Source organism: Orcinus orca, chromosome 17 (assembly GCF_937001465.1).
Source record: "Orcinus orca chromosome 17, mOrcOrc1.1, whole genome shotgun sequence".
Classification (NCBI taxonomy): domain Eukaryota; kingdom Metazoa; phylum Chordata; class Mammalia; order Artiodactyla; family Delphinidae; genus Orcinus; species Orcinus orca.
The window spans coordinates 35,911,157-35,928,024 of record NC_064575.1 but is presented as its reverse complement, the minus strand read 5'-3'; the positions used below and the strand labels follow the sequence as shown (position 1 = coordinate 35,928,024).

At 38.7% G+C, this 16,868-nt stretch overlaps 1 pseudogene; it reads right to left on the bottom strand.

Moving 5' to 3' along the window:
• Positions 1 to 2,413: 2,413 nt before the first annotated feature.
• On the bottom strand, positions 2,414 to 14,925 carry LOC125961675 (ferritin light chain-like; annotated as a pseudogene).
• Positions 14,926 to 16,868: the final 1,943 nt, after the last annotated feature.

Sequence of the window (16,868 nt, the reverse complement as noted above, 5' to 3'; positions counted from 1 at the left end):
TATGAAAACTATACTGTCAAATTTCAGAATTACATGGATGAAGAAAATCACCAAAGTGGCATCATATCACGTGTGTTATAGTTGTATTTACTATATTGACTATATTAACTATGCTGTGTTAAGAATATATTGTATAACTATATATTGAAAAGGCAAAATGTTGTAACTTATTTCAGAGAAAATAATTATGTTGGCAAACCCCAAATTGTACATTGTAGACAGGTCCTAGGAAAAGAAGATTTAATTCATAGTGGACAAGAGGTTAGCTTCTGTTTTCAGCCATGTGCTATTTCAAGAATTAAACGTCATGAATAATACAGGATATAAGAGGAATAGTCTAAAGACGGAAAAGCACATTTTGATTAGGAAAGAGAATTTATGGCTTAAGTCTTTTTTTTTTTTAAGGAAAACTGCCTTATTACTATGAGATAAGAAAATTGTTTCCTTCTTTTCTTCCTCGCTTTCTTCTTTTTCTTTTTTTTAACCTTTTTAATTTTGGATATTTGACCTCTAAGCTGAGATGACTGAAAATGCCTCCTCTGGGCATCAACCTTTTTGAAAGACTTTTTCCCCCTCCCTAAGGGCTATTTGTCTCTTGGAGGCATTGCCTACATTACTCACCAAGAGGCAAGCACTTGTCCTTGCACTAAATGCTGACATCTCCTGATAAGAGGGAGGCTGCAAAGTAGAAGAATTGAAGGTCAATATGTTGATATTGGTCTCAAGAGCATTGATGTACATTTGTGTATTGGGGAAGGGGAGAGAAGCTTGAGAGTGGGCCAGTGGGGAGGGGTAAATATTTTGTGATGCTGTCTACCTATGGGCTTATAAAGTTTACAGCTGCATTAGGAGGACAAGCATTACCATTAGCATGAAAAGTAGGGCAGACCTCAGTTGCAAAAGCTTCTAGCCATACACATAGGGCAATACGTAAACGATACACCTTATTGCATTCACCCATTCACCCTCCCCTGTTCATGCTAATTGGAAATTTCAATCCATTTCAGAGAAGTAACACAACTATCGATCATTTTCCCTGGCACGAATCTTCCTAGAGCTCACGCACTAGCCCATGTGTCTTAGATTTAATATCTGCTCACCAGCTGGATTGAAGCCAAGAGGTGGTTCCCAAAGTTGCTGCACATTAGAATCACCTGGGGAACTCTGAGCCCTCCCTGTGCCCAGGCTCCTCCCTAGACCTACTGAATCAAAATCTCTGGGGCTGGGACCCAGACACCAATGTTTTTCTTAAAAGCTCTTTAGGTCATTCAAATGAGCAGCAAAGCTTGAGAAGCAGCCCAATAACGGGAACAACTTATTTCACACAGATAAAGTGGGGCAATTCATATGTTAAAAGAACATGAATATATGTCCATGCCTCTCTCACGCTTTGTCACAGTTTACCCTTCCCCCTCCCCATATCCTCAAGTCCGTTCTCTAGTAAGTCTGTGTCTTTATTCCTGTTTTACCCCTAGGTTCTTCATGACATTTTTTTTCTCAAATTCTATATATATGTGTTAGCATACGGTATTTGTCTCTCTCTTTCTGACTTACTTCTACACTGTTGGTGGGGATGTAAATTGGTGCAACCACTATGGAAAACACTATGGCAGTTCCTCAAAAAGCTAAAAATAGAGCTACCATGTGATCCAGCAATCTTACTCCTGGGCATATATCTGGACAAAACTATAATTCGAAAACATACATGCACCCCTATGTTCACAGCAGCACTATTTATAATAGCCAAGACATGAAAACAACCTAAATGTCCACTCACAGATGAATGGATAAAGAAGATGTGATATATATAAAATGGAATACTACTCAGCTATAAAAAAGAATGAAATAATGCCATTTGCAGCAACATGGCTGGACCTAGAGACTATTATACTAAATGAAGTAAGTGAGAAGGAGAAAGACAAATACCATATGATATCACTTATATGTGGAATCTAGAATATGATACAAATGAACTTATCCATGAAACAAACAGACTCACAGACATAGCACACAAACTTGTGGTTCCCGAGGGGAAGGGGGAGGTGGGGGAGTGATGGATTAGGAGTTTGGGATTAGCAGAGGTAACCTATTATATATATGATGGATAAACAACAAGGTCCTACTGCATAGTACAGGGAACTATATTCAATGTCCTGTAATTAACCATAATGGAAAAGAATATGAAAAATTATATATACGTATAACTGAATCACTTTGTTGTACAGCATAAACACAACATTGTATATCAACTATACTTCAGTAAAATAAATTTTTAAAAAAAGGAAAAAAAAGAACATGAATATATATATATACATATATTTCTTTTTTTCCTCTTTATTCTGTTTGTGTTTCAAATAGGCTTTTTTTTTTTTCCTTCTGCAAAAAGCGTTATTGTTTCCATTTGGCCCAAGGCTTGGGAGAGGGCTCCAGGGCGGTTACAAAGCTGCCTAGTAGCTGCAGAGCAGGGCTTCAGGCAGAAGCTCTGATGCCAGAGGGCCTCCTCGGAGGCCGCTGGACTTCAGAGACTCCTGTTTGTGCTCGAGGGTGAGCCTTTCAAAGAGATACTCGCCCAGCACAGCCTGCGGACCAGCCAGCCTGCGGAGGTTGGTCAGGTGGTCGCCCATCTTCTTGATGAGTTTCACCTGCTCCTCCAGGAAGCGGCTCTCCAGGAAGTCACAGAGGTGGGAGTCTGCGCGGGCGGAACCCAGGGCGCGCAGATCTGATAGTGCCTGGTGCAGGCTCTTCTCCCTAAGAATGGCGGCTTCCACCGCGTCCTGGGTTTTACCCCACTCATCTTGAGAAGGCTTCCGCACATCCTGGAAGAGGGCGCGGCCACAGCACTGGTTTTGCATTTTCAAGAGATGCTGGGCGCCCTCACACTTCTCCTCAGCCAGTTGGCGAAAAATGTGGCCCACACTGTCCAGAGTCCCATTGTTGCTGTCGAAATAGAAGCTCAGAGAGAGGTAAGTGTCCCCAGATGCATGTTGAACAGGCGGTGGACGGCGGCCTCCACCTCGATGGAATAATTCTGACGAACCTGGGAACTCGTGGTTGATCAGTGATAAGGAGCTAAGCTCAAAAAACGGTGTTGGCCTGTCCTGGAGGCTGAGGATAGCTGAGTGGCTGATTCCAAAGGCTGCGACAGGAAGAAAGGTTGGAGGGTGGTCGGGGGCTGGAGCAAGGAGCGTCCCTGGGTCTGTTCATTCCAAACACTGTTGAAGCAAAAGACAGAACTGCAGGACTGCCAAGCGCACTGCCTCAAATAGGCATTGATATAAATGAACAAGAAGTCCAAGCAAGGACAAAACTTACCCTTCCCCCCACCAAAATAGCTGGCGATACTAGAATCTAGACCTGGGAAGGGATTCTTCCATTACTTTCTGAACATTCCAGGCCACTAGAGCAGTGGTTCTCAAAGTATGGTCACCTTGTAACCAAGCAGTACCCTATGGGGCCTTCCTAGGACAGACGCATCCCCCATATCCTCTGCTGTAGTTCCTCTCTGAAGTACTCAGATAATAGTATCTCAGGCATATTTCTTGAGTTTTCAGATGCTCAAAACCACCACCCAGTGGAAGAAATTAACTCCTTGATGATCATGAGCACGTAGCCCCCAGACCTTCTGGCACCTAAGGATGGATAATGTTACCTGCCCTGTGGCCTCAACATAATCAATCAGAGGATTGTGCACGAGCTGATCACATTCCCTGGGACGTCCCTCCCTCACCTGGCCTTTAAAAATGCTTTGCTGAAATCCTTTGGAGATTTCAGGGTGTTTTGGAACTCGGGCCACCCCTCTCCTTGCTCGATCCTGCAATAAACCTTTCTCTGCTCCAGACTCCAACCTTTAGGTTTGTTTGGCCTCTCTGTGCTTCAGACACACGAACCTGCATTCGGTAACAACCTGACCAGTTTTACCAGCGTCCCCTGATAATGTGTCAGATATTCAAGTTTTAGGGCCCTGTCCCAGCCCTATGGAATCAGCAGCTCTGGTGGGGCTCAGTGATCTCTGTTATAACAGGCCCTCCAGATGATTTTTATTCACCTTAAAGTTTGAAAATATCTGCATTGTCAGCTGGCCAAAGCATCCACCAGCAGGTGAAGGGGAGTGGTGCCTGGAAAAGATAGGGACCAGCCAAGGCAAGTACAGCAGCATTTGCCGTGGTAGTAATGGAGAATGCCTTTTCTCCACTGGTTGGCACAGACTAGGATCTGGGAGCAGTGGCAGGGTTATTTAGGATGCTTTACATTTCAATGTAGAGGGACCGCTGTCCTGGTTTGCCAGGGACTTCCCCTGTGTGAGCACTTAAAATCTCATCCTGGCAAACCCCTTAGCCCTGGGTTTGAAAAACATAGGGAATAACATGAAATTTAGGGGAAACATGATCTAGGTTTTGGGCAAGTCACAAGTGCTAATTAAAGCTAAGCAAGTATGGACAACACTAGCGTTCTTTAGCCCTTTGCGGGGAGGTAAATCTGATTGGGTGAAAGGACTTACTGTTAAGAGATCTTTGTAGAAACATCCCCTTCTGCTTAGTCCGCTGGTTCTCAGTTCTGGCTAGACATTGGCATCGTCTGAGGAGATTTAAAATGATTTTATTGGTCTACGATGACCAACCGTCAGTGTGAGGGTTTTTAAAAAGTGCTTCAGATGATTCTAATGCACAACCAAATTTAGGTGCCACTGCTTAAGCTTTTGAACCGCTGCTGCATATTTTCACCTCATCTTCCTATGAAAATATCCAACTGTAGTTGAGGTTTGTTTTTTTTTTTCTTTTTCTTTTTTTAACTGTCTTATTATAAGATTTACTGTCTTAAATAAGGTTGAATGTACAGAAAATCTTGCTAGTCCATCTGGTATAGCTGGATACTTAGAATAATATCGTTAAGATATATACCATTTAAGTATTGTGACTGGCCTTTTTGAAATTAACATATGCATTGAATTAGTATGTTCTCTTTTGAAGTTGTTATGTTGGGGAGCTATACCTCTAATCTGCCATTGCTAAATATCTGGACACCTCTTATTAGGAATTGCTTTTAGAAATCTTTAGGAATTAAAACCAAGATTGCTGTATTATTTGTACTGGAACCACAAAAACCTCACAGAGTTCCCCCGCTGTACCTTCTACCCCCATCTCTAACCCTTGGCAACTTCTAATCTGTTCTCCATCTCCACGGTTTTGTTATTTTAAGAATAATATGTAAACATAATCATGAATTACTTAATCTTCGGAGATCGGCTTTTCAAGATTTTTCCCTCGGCATCATTCCCCTGAAGTTCATTTCAATTTTTGCGTATATTAATAATTTGTTCCTTTTTGTTGCTCGGTAGTATTCTATCATAAGATTTTATCACAATTTGTTTCAACATTCATCCACTGAAAGATATTTGGGTAGTTGCCAGTTTTTGGCTATTATAAATAAAACTGCTATGAACATTTATGTGTAAGTTTCTGTGGGAACTTAATTAAGTTTTTTTTCTTTTGGATAAATGCTCAAGAGTACAATTACTGCGTTGTAGGGTGAATCTACTTTTAGGATTAAAAGAGACTGTCAAGCTGTTGATCAGAGTGGATAAACCATTTTATTTTCCCACCAGTGATGTGATATAATTTTTCTATGTACTCGCCAGCATTTGATGTTGTCACTATACTTTAATTTTAGTTACTCTCTGACATCTCATTATGGTCTTAATTGGCATTTCCCTAATGGCTAATGATGCTGAGCATCTTTTCATGTGCTCGTTTGCCGTGTGTATATTCTCTTCCATGAAATGTCTGTTCCTGTCTTCTGCCTATTTTCTAGTTGGATTTTTTTAAGTTGTTTGGAGAGTTCTTTGTATATTATAGATACAAGTCATTTGTCTCATATGGGATTTTCAAATATGTTTTCCTACTGTGTAATTTGAGTTTTCATCCACTTAAAAGGCTCTTCTATGAAGCATTTTTAACTCATTTTGATGAGATCCAATTTATCAGCTTTTGCCTTTATTGATCATACTTTTGGTGTCAAATCTAAGAATTATTCCCCTAGTTCTAGATGCCAAACATTTTCTCCTATTTTTTTTTCTAAAAATGTCCTACTTTTACATTTAAGATTATGATCCACTTTGATTTAATTTTTGTGTAAGGTGTGGAGGTTAAGGTTCATTTTTTGTTTGTTTGTTTTTGTCGAGGGATGTCCAACTGTTTCAGTACCATTTTTTGAAAAGTCTATTCTTCCTTGATAGCTTTTGCACTGCTGTCAAAAACAAGTTATATGTATTTATGTCAGTCTATTTCTGGGTTCTCTATTCCATTCCATTGATCTATGTATCTACCCTCCATCATTACTGCAAAATCTTGAAATTGGGTAGATTAATTCCTCCCATTTTCATCTTCCTTTACAAGTTGTTTTAGCTTTTCTTCAGCCTCTTCTTACCATATAAATCTTAGAATAAGCTTGTCTAGATCCACAAAAACCTTGAGGGCATTTTAAGAGTAATTGTGTTAAGCCTCTTAACTTGGGGAGAATTGACATCTTTATCATGTTGTGTTTTCTAATCCATGAACAAGGTATGTCTCCCTATTTGTTTGGGACTTAAAAATTTTTCTTCATCAGCATTTTGTAATTTTCAGTATAGAGGTCCTATAAATGTCTTATTGGGCTTATATTTAAGTATTTGTTTAGGTCAGTTGTAAATGGCATCACATATTTTTATTTAAGCTTCTACACATTTGTTATTAATATATAATTTGATAAAATTGTGGTGATCTTGTACTCTAAATCATTTACAAACTAATATTATTTCTCAAGCTTTTTGTGGATTCCTTGGTATTTTCTCCATTTAGATTATCATCTCATCTTCAGATACAGACAGTTTTACTTTTCCTTATTCAGTATAATAGGATATATTACTATTCAACATTCAGTAGGATATGTTCCTTCCTATGCAACGTAGTAGGAATAGTCCTTTTATCTTTTAAATAAACTTTTTAAAAATTTAACTTTTAAATTTATGTATTTATTTATTTTTGCTTTATTTTCTTACTAGAACCTCCAGTGATATATTTAATAAAAGTGGTGAGAGCAGATATCAGTGCCTTTTTTCTGATCTTACAGAGAAAGCATCCAGTCTTTCACAGTTAAATATAATGTCGGTATAGGTTGTTTGTAGATCATCTTTATGAGTTTCAGTATGCTCCTTTTCTATTCCTAGTTTGCTTGGAGTTTTTTTTCTTCTTTTTTTAAAATCATGAATGGGATTGGATTTTGTCAAATGCTTTCTCTGCATTAATGGATAGGATCACATGACTTTTCCCCCTTAATCTATTGGATATGGTGGATTACACTGTTTAATTTTCAAATATTTAACCAACTTTGCATAACTGGAATAAATCCCACTTGGTCATGGTATATTATTCTTTTCATATATTTCTGGATTTAATTTGCTAATATTTGGCTGAGGGTTTTTCAGCCAATTTCATAAAAAATATTGGTCTGTAGGTTTCTTTCTATACTATCCCTGTCTGGTTTTGATATCAAGGTAATACTGGCTTCATAAAATTAATTAGAAACTGTTCCCTCTACTTGTATTTCTTATCAAATCATGTAAAATTGGTGTTAATTCTTTAAGTCTTGGGTAAAAGTGAAACATCTAAGCCTGAACATTTCTTTTGGGAGTTTTTAAATGAAAAACCAGTGTTTCTAATGGTTACAGGAAAATTGAGATTATCTATTTCATCTTGGCTGAGTTTTGGTAGTTTTGGGTGTAGAAACATTGGCCCATTTCATCTACATTTTTGAATTTATAGTGTAGACTTGTTCATAGTAACTTGTCCCTCATTAACCTGCAGGATATGTCATGGTATCCCTGGTTGCATTTCTGATATCTGTGATTTGTGCCATCTCTCTGTTTATCTTTATCAGTATTGCTAGATCTTTATTGGTTAGATTGTTTATTTCAAAGAACCAGCCTTTTGTTTCATTGATTTCCCCCCCTATTTTCCTGTTTTCAGTTTCATGGATTTATGTTTCATCTTTATTATTTCCTTCTTTCTGCTTGTTTAGTGTTTTTTCTTCTTCCTTTTTTTACTATTTTAATATAGAAAATTAGATTATTGCTTTGAAATATTTTCTTTCCCAATTTAGTGCTATAAACTTCCCTTTCAGCATTGCTTTCACTTCATTCCACAAACTTTGATCTGTTGTATCTCCATTTTCTTTTATTCTATGCATTTAAAATTTTTTCCTTGATGCTGTCTTTTTTACCCATGAGTTATTTGGAAGTGTGATGTTTAGTTTTCATGTGATTGAAGATTTTCCTGTTGTCTTTCTCTTATTGATTTCTAGTCTGATTCCATTATGGCTAGAGAACATACTCTCTATGATTTTAATTCTTTTAAATCTCCTAATGTTTTTTTATCGCCCAGTATATGGTATATGAGTGAATGTTCCATGGACACTTGAATATGTATTCTGCTCTTACTGAGTGTGTTCTTTAAATGTCAGTTATATCCTGTTGATTGATGATGTTTTCAGTTCTTCCATATCCTTGCTGATTTTTCTCTCTGGTAGTTGTATAAATTGCTGTGTTGAAGTCTCAAATAATAATTGTGGATTTAAAACTTTCTCCTTTTACCTTTTTCAGTGTTTGCTTCATGCATTTTGAAGTTCTGTTGTTTGGTGCACACACATTTAGTATCACTAGGTCATCTAGGTGGATTATTCCTGTTATCTTTATGTAATGACCCTCTTTGCCCCTAATAATTTCCTTTGCTCTGAAGTGTACTTTATCTGATATTAATATAGCCATTCCTGCTTTTTCCGATTAATGTTCACATGGTATATCATTTTCATCCTTTTACTTTGAACTACCTATATCATGATGTTTAAAGTAAGCTTCTTATAGACAGTATATAGTTGGATCATGCTTGCGATTTTTTAATCTACTCTTCCAATCTCTGTCTTTGACTTGGTTATTTAGACCATTTACTGTTAATGTAATTATTACCATGTCAAAGATTTCATCTACCATGTTATTTTTTGTTTTGTCTTTTACCTTAGTTTCTCAATCCTGTGTTTCCCTTATTTTTCCTTCTTGTGGGTTACTTAAACATTTTTTAATAAGTCCATTTTAATTTAATTCATTTATAATCATTTGTGTATACTGTTTGTATAGTTTTCTTAGTGGTTGCTTTTGGCATTACAGTATACATATGTAATTTATCATAGCCTACTGGAATCAGTGTTCCATTACTTCAAGTGAAGTTTCAAAATTTTACTTCCATTTAGGTCTCTTAATATTCCCCAGTTTTAAAGTATGATTTTCTGTAGTATTTCCTTTCTCTACATTGAGAACCCCATCAGATGGTGTCATCATTTTTGCTTCGACCATCATATAGAATTTAAGAAACTCATGAGGCTAATGATAGTCTCTTATATTTACCCCATTTGTTTTCACCCATTCCATTGTTCCCCTTTTCTTTCTGAAGTTCCCAGTCTTCTGTTATTGTTTATGTTTTCATAACAGTAGGTGATATCTTGGATTTCCAGTGCAACTGGATATGAGTTTCAGGAAACACTGAGCCTGGCTCACTTAATGCTACTGAGTTGGGGGGTTTGTATATGTTGGGCCTGTTGGCACAGCAGATGCTAGCAGATTAGACTAATGTTGATGGGACTAGTGCCACAGGAGGATGGGTTCCCATTCAGGCTATGCTGCTGCTACAGTAGATCAAGTCCCCCTCTACCCCAAGTGTGGGGCAGTGACCTGCTGCTGTCACTGCTTTGTATTAGGCTCCTTTTGCCTCAGGTGTGTGGTGGGATCCCTTGGAAGCTGCTGCTGCTGCTGCTGTCAATCACAAGGTTAAATTCATTTCAGAAATACTTAACTATAAATATATAGCCTGGCTCTTGTAGGACCTCTGTATTTTTTTTTATTGCTTTCATACAAATTATCCCAAATTTAGTGACTCAAAGCAACGTAAATTTATGACCTTACAAGTCTGACATTGGTCTCAATTGAGTAAAGTAAAAGTGTTGGCAGGATCGACAGATGAATGGATAAAGATGTGGCACATATACACAATCGAATATTACTCAGCCATAAAAAGAAATGAAATTGAGTTATTTGTAGTGAGGTGGATTGATCTAGAGACTGTCATACAGAGTGAAGTAAGTCAGAAAGAGAAAAACAAATACCATATGCTAACACATATATATGGAATCTAAAAAAAAAAGAAAAAATGGTTATGAAGAACCTAGGGGCAGGGCAGGAATAAAGACGCAGCCATAGAGAGTGGACTTGAGGACACAGGGACGGGGAAGGGTAATCTGGGATGAAGTGAGAGAGTGGCATGGACATATATACACTACCAAATGTAAAATAGCTAGCTAGTGGGAAGCAGCCACAAAGCACAGGGAGATCAGCTCTGTGCTTTGTGTCCACCTAGATGTGTGGGATAGGGAAGGGAGGGTGGGAGGGAGATGCAAGAGGGAGGAGATATGGGGATATATGTATATGTATAGCTGATTCACTTTGTTATGAAGCAGAAACTAACACACCATTGTAAAGCAATTATACTCCAATAAAGATGGTTAAAAAAGAAAAAAAAGTGTTGGCAGAGCTACATTCTTTTCTGGAGGCTCTTAGGGGTGTTTCTGTTCCCTGGACTTTATCCGCTTCCAGCGGTCACTTGTAGTCCTTGACTCAGAGTCCCCTTTCTCCACCTACAAACCCCAAAATGTTGCATCTCTCTGATTCTGCTTCTATTAGGACATCTCTCTCTTTCTCTTTCTACAGTTGGGAATGGTTTTCTGCTTTTAAGGACTCATGCAATTAGATTTGTTCCATGAGGTAATCCAGGATAATCTTTCTATCTCAAGGCCTATAACTTCAGTCATATCTGCAAAGTCCTCTTTACCATGTAAGGTAACATATTATTGGTTCTAGGGATTAGGGTGAGGGCATTTTTAGGAGCCATTATGCTGCCTACCACACCCTTAACAAGTGACCTTGAGAAAATTACTGAGACTTTAAAGCCTTACTTTCCTCAAACATAAAATGGAAAGAAAGATAACTAATTAATATCATGAAAGTGAAACAGTATATATGAAATCAACTAATTCAAAAAATAAGATTTCTTCTTTTTATGATTGGCATGATTCTCAGAGTTCAGTTACTTGAAGAGTTCCTTTTTCTTAAACAGAACTAAGGAATTTCAGGGTTCAGGTGCTGTAAGATTGTCTGAATTATCTGAGTAACAATTAGCTAAGCACAGGTGTAAAGCATTTGATTTACTCCCTGGTGTCCTCTATCTTCTCATCCCACTAAATCCATATCCCTTGTCTAGCTCCAGCCAGTAGAGTCAGAGCTTGTTTTACTGTTTAACTAAAGTTCAATTTAAATTTGCTCTACATCTCCAGATTCTCAGCCCTGGTTGCATATTATAATCACCTGGGGAGATTTCAAGACCTACTTGATGCCAGAGTTTTACCTATCATGGATATTTGAGGAGGGACCTGGAATGAAATGCTCTAGCTTATGGTTTGGGGAGCCAAATCATAGTCTACACTGAGCCAAACCATTTGCGAGATCACCTCTAAAAAGGAATTTATCTGTGGTGACTAATGCTCTTCCTTTGTCAGTATGCTTGTCCCTCTTTGGGGGAAAAGAAGAAGGGGGAAAAAAAACCCAGCGGTTGGGCTCCCTGAATTGTAACCTGATGCTGTTGAATTAGTGTTGGCTCAGAGCGCACATCTTCGGATACCCATTCTCTTGCCTGCTTCCTTGCATGAGCTTATATCCTTGGACAGTTTTTTCTCCACCACCCTCTTTTGCTTCTAATCTTAGCAAGTAAAGTCTCTCCTTAATGAAACAGCATTTCATGAGACTTACTGGGAGCATAGGTCTGTTCCAGACCTATCCTATGTTAGCTAAAGCAGATATAAGTGATGTATTTTTGGCATTCATCCTTGTGGGTTGGAGAGTGAAGACAGAATTTTATCCTTCAGGTGTCATATGACTGGGCAAATGGGCTCATTCCCTCTACTGCCTACCATGTAAAATACTGAGGGTGTTACCTCTAGAAGGTATCTTCTAGGTATCAAAATAGTTCAGATAAGTCATATTTCTCAGTAAAAGGTGACACAACTATGGCTTAGGTGGTGAATTTTCCATGTCAATTTGTCTGGGCCACCATGCCCAGTTATTTGGTCAAATATTATTCTGGATATTTCTGTGATTGTGTTTTTGTGTTTTTTAAAATTTTTATGTTTTATTTATTTATAATTTTTGGCTGCATTGGGTCTTCGTTGCTGCACGTGGGCTTTCTCTATTTGCAGCAAGCGAGGGCTACTCTTTGTTGTGGTGTGCGGGCTTCTCATTGCGGTGGCTTCTCTTGTTGCAGAGCATGGGCGCTAGGTGCACGGGCTCAGTAGCTGTGGTGCATGGGCTTAGTTGCTCCACGGCATGTGAGATCTTCCCAGACCAGGGCTCAAACCCGTGTCCCCTGCATTGGCAGGCGGATTCTTAACCACTGTGCCACCAGGGTAGTCCCTGTGATGGTGTTTTTGGATGAAATTCATAATTAAATTTGTGATGGACTTTGAGTAAAGCAGATTATCCTCCATAATATGCATGGGCCTCATCCAATCAGGTGAAGCTCTTAATAAAGACTGACCTCCCTGTTGCAAAAAGGAATTCTGCCAGAAGACTTACAGAAATTGAACTGCAACTCTTCCGAGAGTCTCTAGACAGCCTAACCTGCAGATTTTGAATTTACCAAGCCTCTATTATTGTGTGAACCAGTTGTTTAAAATCTCTCTCTCTTTCTCTATCTTTATATAGATATGGATATAGATCTAGGTATCAATATGGATATCTAGATCTATATCTCTCAGTATATATGGGCACATTGTATACACATGCTGTTGGTTCTGTTTTTCTGGAGAACCTTGACTAATACAGTGGCCCATATAAATAAAAGGACGAACCCAAGTTCACCCAGGTAGAAAGTAGTACAATGAGAACTGGAACTTAAGGCCTCATGACTCATTCAGCTGTGAACACTGACCCAGAACTGGCGTCCGCACACTCTGGCCCACTGATCAGATCTCGCTTGACTCCTGGTTTTGTACATAACGTTTGGCTTGAACACAGCCGCATCCATTCATTAACGTATTGTGCATGGCTGTTTCTGTGCTACAGCAGCAGATGGGCAGTTGCAATGGAGACGTATGGTACAGAAAATCCAAAATATTTACTATCTGACCCTTTACAAAAAAGATCTGCTGACCCCTGCTCTAGGATGCCATCTGATTTCTGATAGCACCGAGGAGAATAATTCATGCACATTGGGATAGATTGTTAATCTCATGTCCTCCTTAGGTCAAAGATCTCTTAAATGCTTACCCTTGCAATAGCCAGCTTGGGGAGCACTGTCTGAGGATGCAGAAATATTTCTTGCCAGGTCTTTCCAATCCACACTGCTCCCTGACTATGGTTCTTAAAACCTGTTTTTTTAAAAATTTTTTATTAGAGTATAGTTGATTTACAGTGTTGTGTTAGTTTCAGGTGTACAGCAAAGTGAATCAGTTATACATGTACATATATCCACTCTTTTTTTTTTTCTTTTTTCAGTACGCGGGCCTCTCACTGTTGTGGCATTTCCCGTTGTGGAGCACAGGCTCCAGACGCGCAGGCTCAGCAGCCATGGCTCACGGGCCCAGCCGCTCCGCGGCATGTGGGATCTTCCTGGACCGGGGCACAAACCCGTGTCCCCTGCATCAGCAGGCAGACTCTCAACCACTGTGCCACCAGGGAAGCCCCACTTTTATTTTTTTTTTTTGGAGTCTTTTCCAAATAGCCCATTACAGAGTACTGAATGGAGTTCGCTGGGCTAATAAGAAGAGCAGGTTCTTATTAGTTATCTATTTTATGTATAGTAGTGTGTATATTTCAGTCCCAATCTCCCAATTTAGCCTCCCTGCCACAATCCCCTGGTAACCCTAAGTTTGTTTTCTACATCCGTGCCTCTACTTCTAAAACCTGTCTATTTTAAGCAACTACCACTCATTGCTTACTGTCTCTGGCTTCATGTACTTGATAATAAATCTACTTCTTGTTCTATCCTGGATGACATGTTGCAAGGACTGAGATAATATCTTATTCTACATAATTTGTCCTTGATATTGTCTATCTTGGGGTCTTCATCTATGTCCCAAAGAAGACAGTCGCTCTGTCTTCTAGTACTACTACTAATACCACATTTTATGGCATGAATTTGACCCAATGCACTGAACTATCCCTTTAGGAGCTGTACGCAACCTGTCACTGGGTTTTAGCACAGGGGTAGAACTCAGATTAGTGATCATATTTAAACAAATCTACTTGACCAGAAACTTTTTGTCTCACCATTTATTACACAAGTAACTTCTGTCTTTGCATCTATGATGTAAATATTTTTAATTTCCTAAATTATCTGAAAAATTATTTAGAGCTTCCATTTCAGTAGGCATTGGAATTGCTGTGTTATGACTATTTCATTATTTTATTTCCAAGTGTTAAATTAGGCTTCAAGCTTTGGCCAAGAGTAGACAGGAAAGGGTTTCAAAGAAATGAAGAGTGGGAAAAACTTCTGATGCAAGGGAGACTTAATAAAGATTTGATTTTGAATCAATAATTTATAATAAAGGTTTGAGTTTGAATCAATAATTTATGTCATTGCAAAATAGCTCCCTGGTAAAATTCCATTCTTTGGTAATCATTAAGTACAGAAATTAACAATCAAAATATGCAGTGATCTTCTTCATTTTCTAAAAACAAACCTATATCTAGATGAGAGGAGAATTCATCTCATAACTCAGGCTCTGGACTTACGACTCCAAGTCCTGTCTTCTTTCAACCGTACCTGCTAAGTTTCTGTCTAACTTCTTGAGCATGAGGTAATGGCGTCAGCTTTCATCCCCTTCCTCAGTATATAGCTTGGTAAGTATGAGTAAGGGATCTAAAACTTGAGAACCTGGGTTCAAATCTTGACTCTAAAATTTACTTGTTGAGTACTCTTGAGCATGTTATCTGTTTTTGCCTCAGTTTTCTCATCTATAAAATAGAGATACCATTACTTCTCTCAGGGAGTTGCTATGAGGGTGAAAGAGAAAATTCATACAATGCAAGAATTTATCAGTTCTTGGAACACAATAAGTACCGAAAAATAATGTTAGCCATTATCAAGGCCCCCTCATTTTATGGATAATACAGATTAGTTTATATAGGTCTAATATTTACATATACATAAACATTTTGTACCTATGTGTGTGTATACGTTCTTCTTAGAAATTGAGCAGTCAACATTCACATCTAAAAATCTGTGCTCTGTGAAATGTAGATATCCTGTGTACAGACACAGTGCTATAGTTATCTATTGCTACATAATAAAGAAGTCCAAACTTAGTGGTGAAATAAACAAAAATTTTAATATGTGCCCAGATTCTGTGGGTCAGCAATTCAAACAGTACACAGAGGAGATGGCTCATCTCTACTCCATGACTGATATCTGAAACCTCAGCTCATGAGGATTCGGATGGCTGGGGCTGGAATCATCTAGATAATTTTAATTCACATGTCTGGCCCTTGAAGACTGGGCCCAACAAGGACTGTTGACTGGAGTGCCTATAGATGGCTGCCCAGGTGGCTTGGACTTCTCATAACGTGGTAGTTAGGATTCAAGATAGAGTATTCCAAGAGAATGAGTGTCCAGGGTTGAAGCATTCTACGAGAATCATGCAAAAGCTGCATGACCTTTTATGACCTAGTCTTAGATGTTACATAGCATCACTTTCATTATATACTATTGCAGGCGTTGGAGACCTTTTTCCATAAAGTGTCAGACAGTCAATATTTTAGGCTTTACAAGCCATACAGTCTCTTTTGCAACTACTTAGCTCTGCTGCTGTGATGTGAAAACAGACACAAACAATACGTATACTAAGGAACATGGCTGTGTAATAAAGCTTCATTTATAAAAGCTGGTAGAGGCCTAGACTTGGCCCACCAGCCATAATTTACTGACCCCTGCTGTATTGTTTGAAGCCATGGAAAGCCTGCCCAAATTCAAGGGAAAATGCCCACATCTGGATGCGAAGAATGGCAATGAATCTGAGACCGTGTATTAAAACCACGACATATGGGATATTTATAAGAGGATCTGTCTGCATACCTAGTTTCTCCCATGTATGCTGGATATGAGGTATTGGGACATCTTACATCTCTGTAAGCCTGGGTCAGGGTCAACGTTGGAATCTGAACTCAATGACCTTGATTTCTGGAATAATCGGTAACTCTGATTATGATTTGCTTACACTCCTTACCCCAATAAATATACCACAAAAGATAGATTTCAAGTAAACAATTGCTTTATGGCAGAGTTTTATTAAGTCTCCATTGACTGAATTATTCCATTTTGGTTGGAAAGCATGAGCTTTTTTCTTTCCTAAAGAGATCTGCAACTTTTCAGATGTGGCATTTCATTCTACTGAGAGGATGATGTAGGTTTTTATAAACGGAAAAAGCAGGGCAGGCTGAGTTCACTCAGATCGTACTAGTGCTTACAGGAATAACCGAAACTGGAACACAGGCTTCCAGGTTTTCCTGTCCTGTGCTCTTTCCGGTAGGTGCCATTGTCTGCTGGGTCTGGCAGTAATAATTTCTGACCTTTACCTCTCTATGCTCTTGTGAAGTGGTTTGGGGCTTTGTTAGCTTTCTTATGAGTTTGTACTAAATTGTGTCCATAAAGTAGGCTGAATTCCTCAGGGAAGGATGATAGCTGTTACTGTGTGATTACTGCAAATGTTGTGTTGGTTACCTTTTTTCTTTTCTTTTGTCC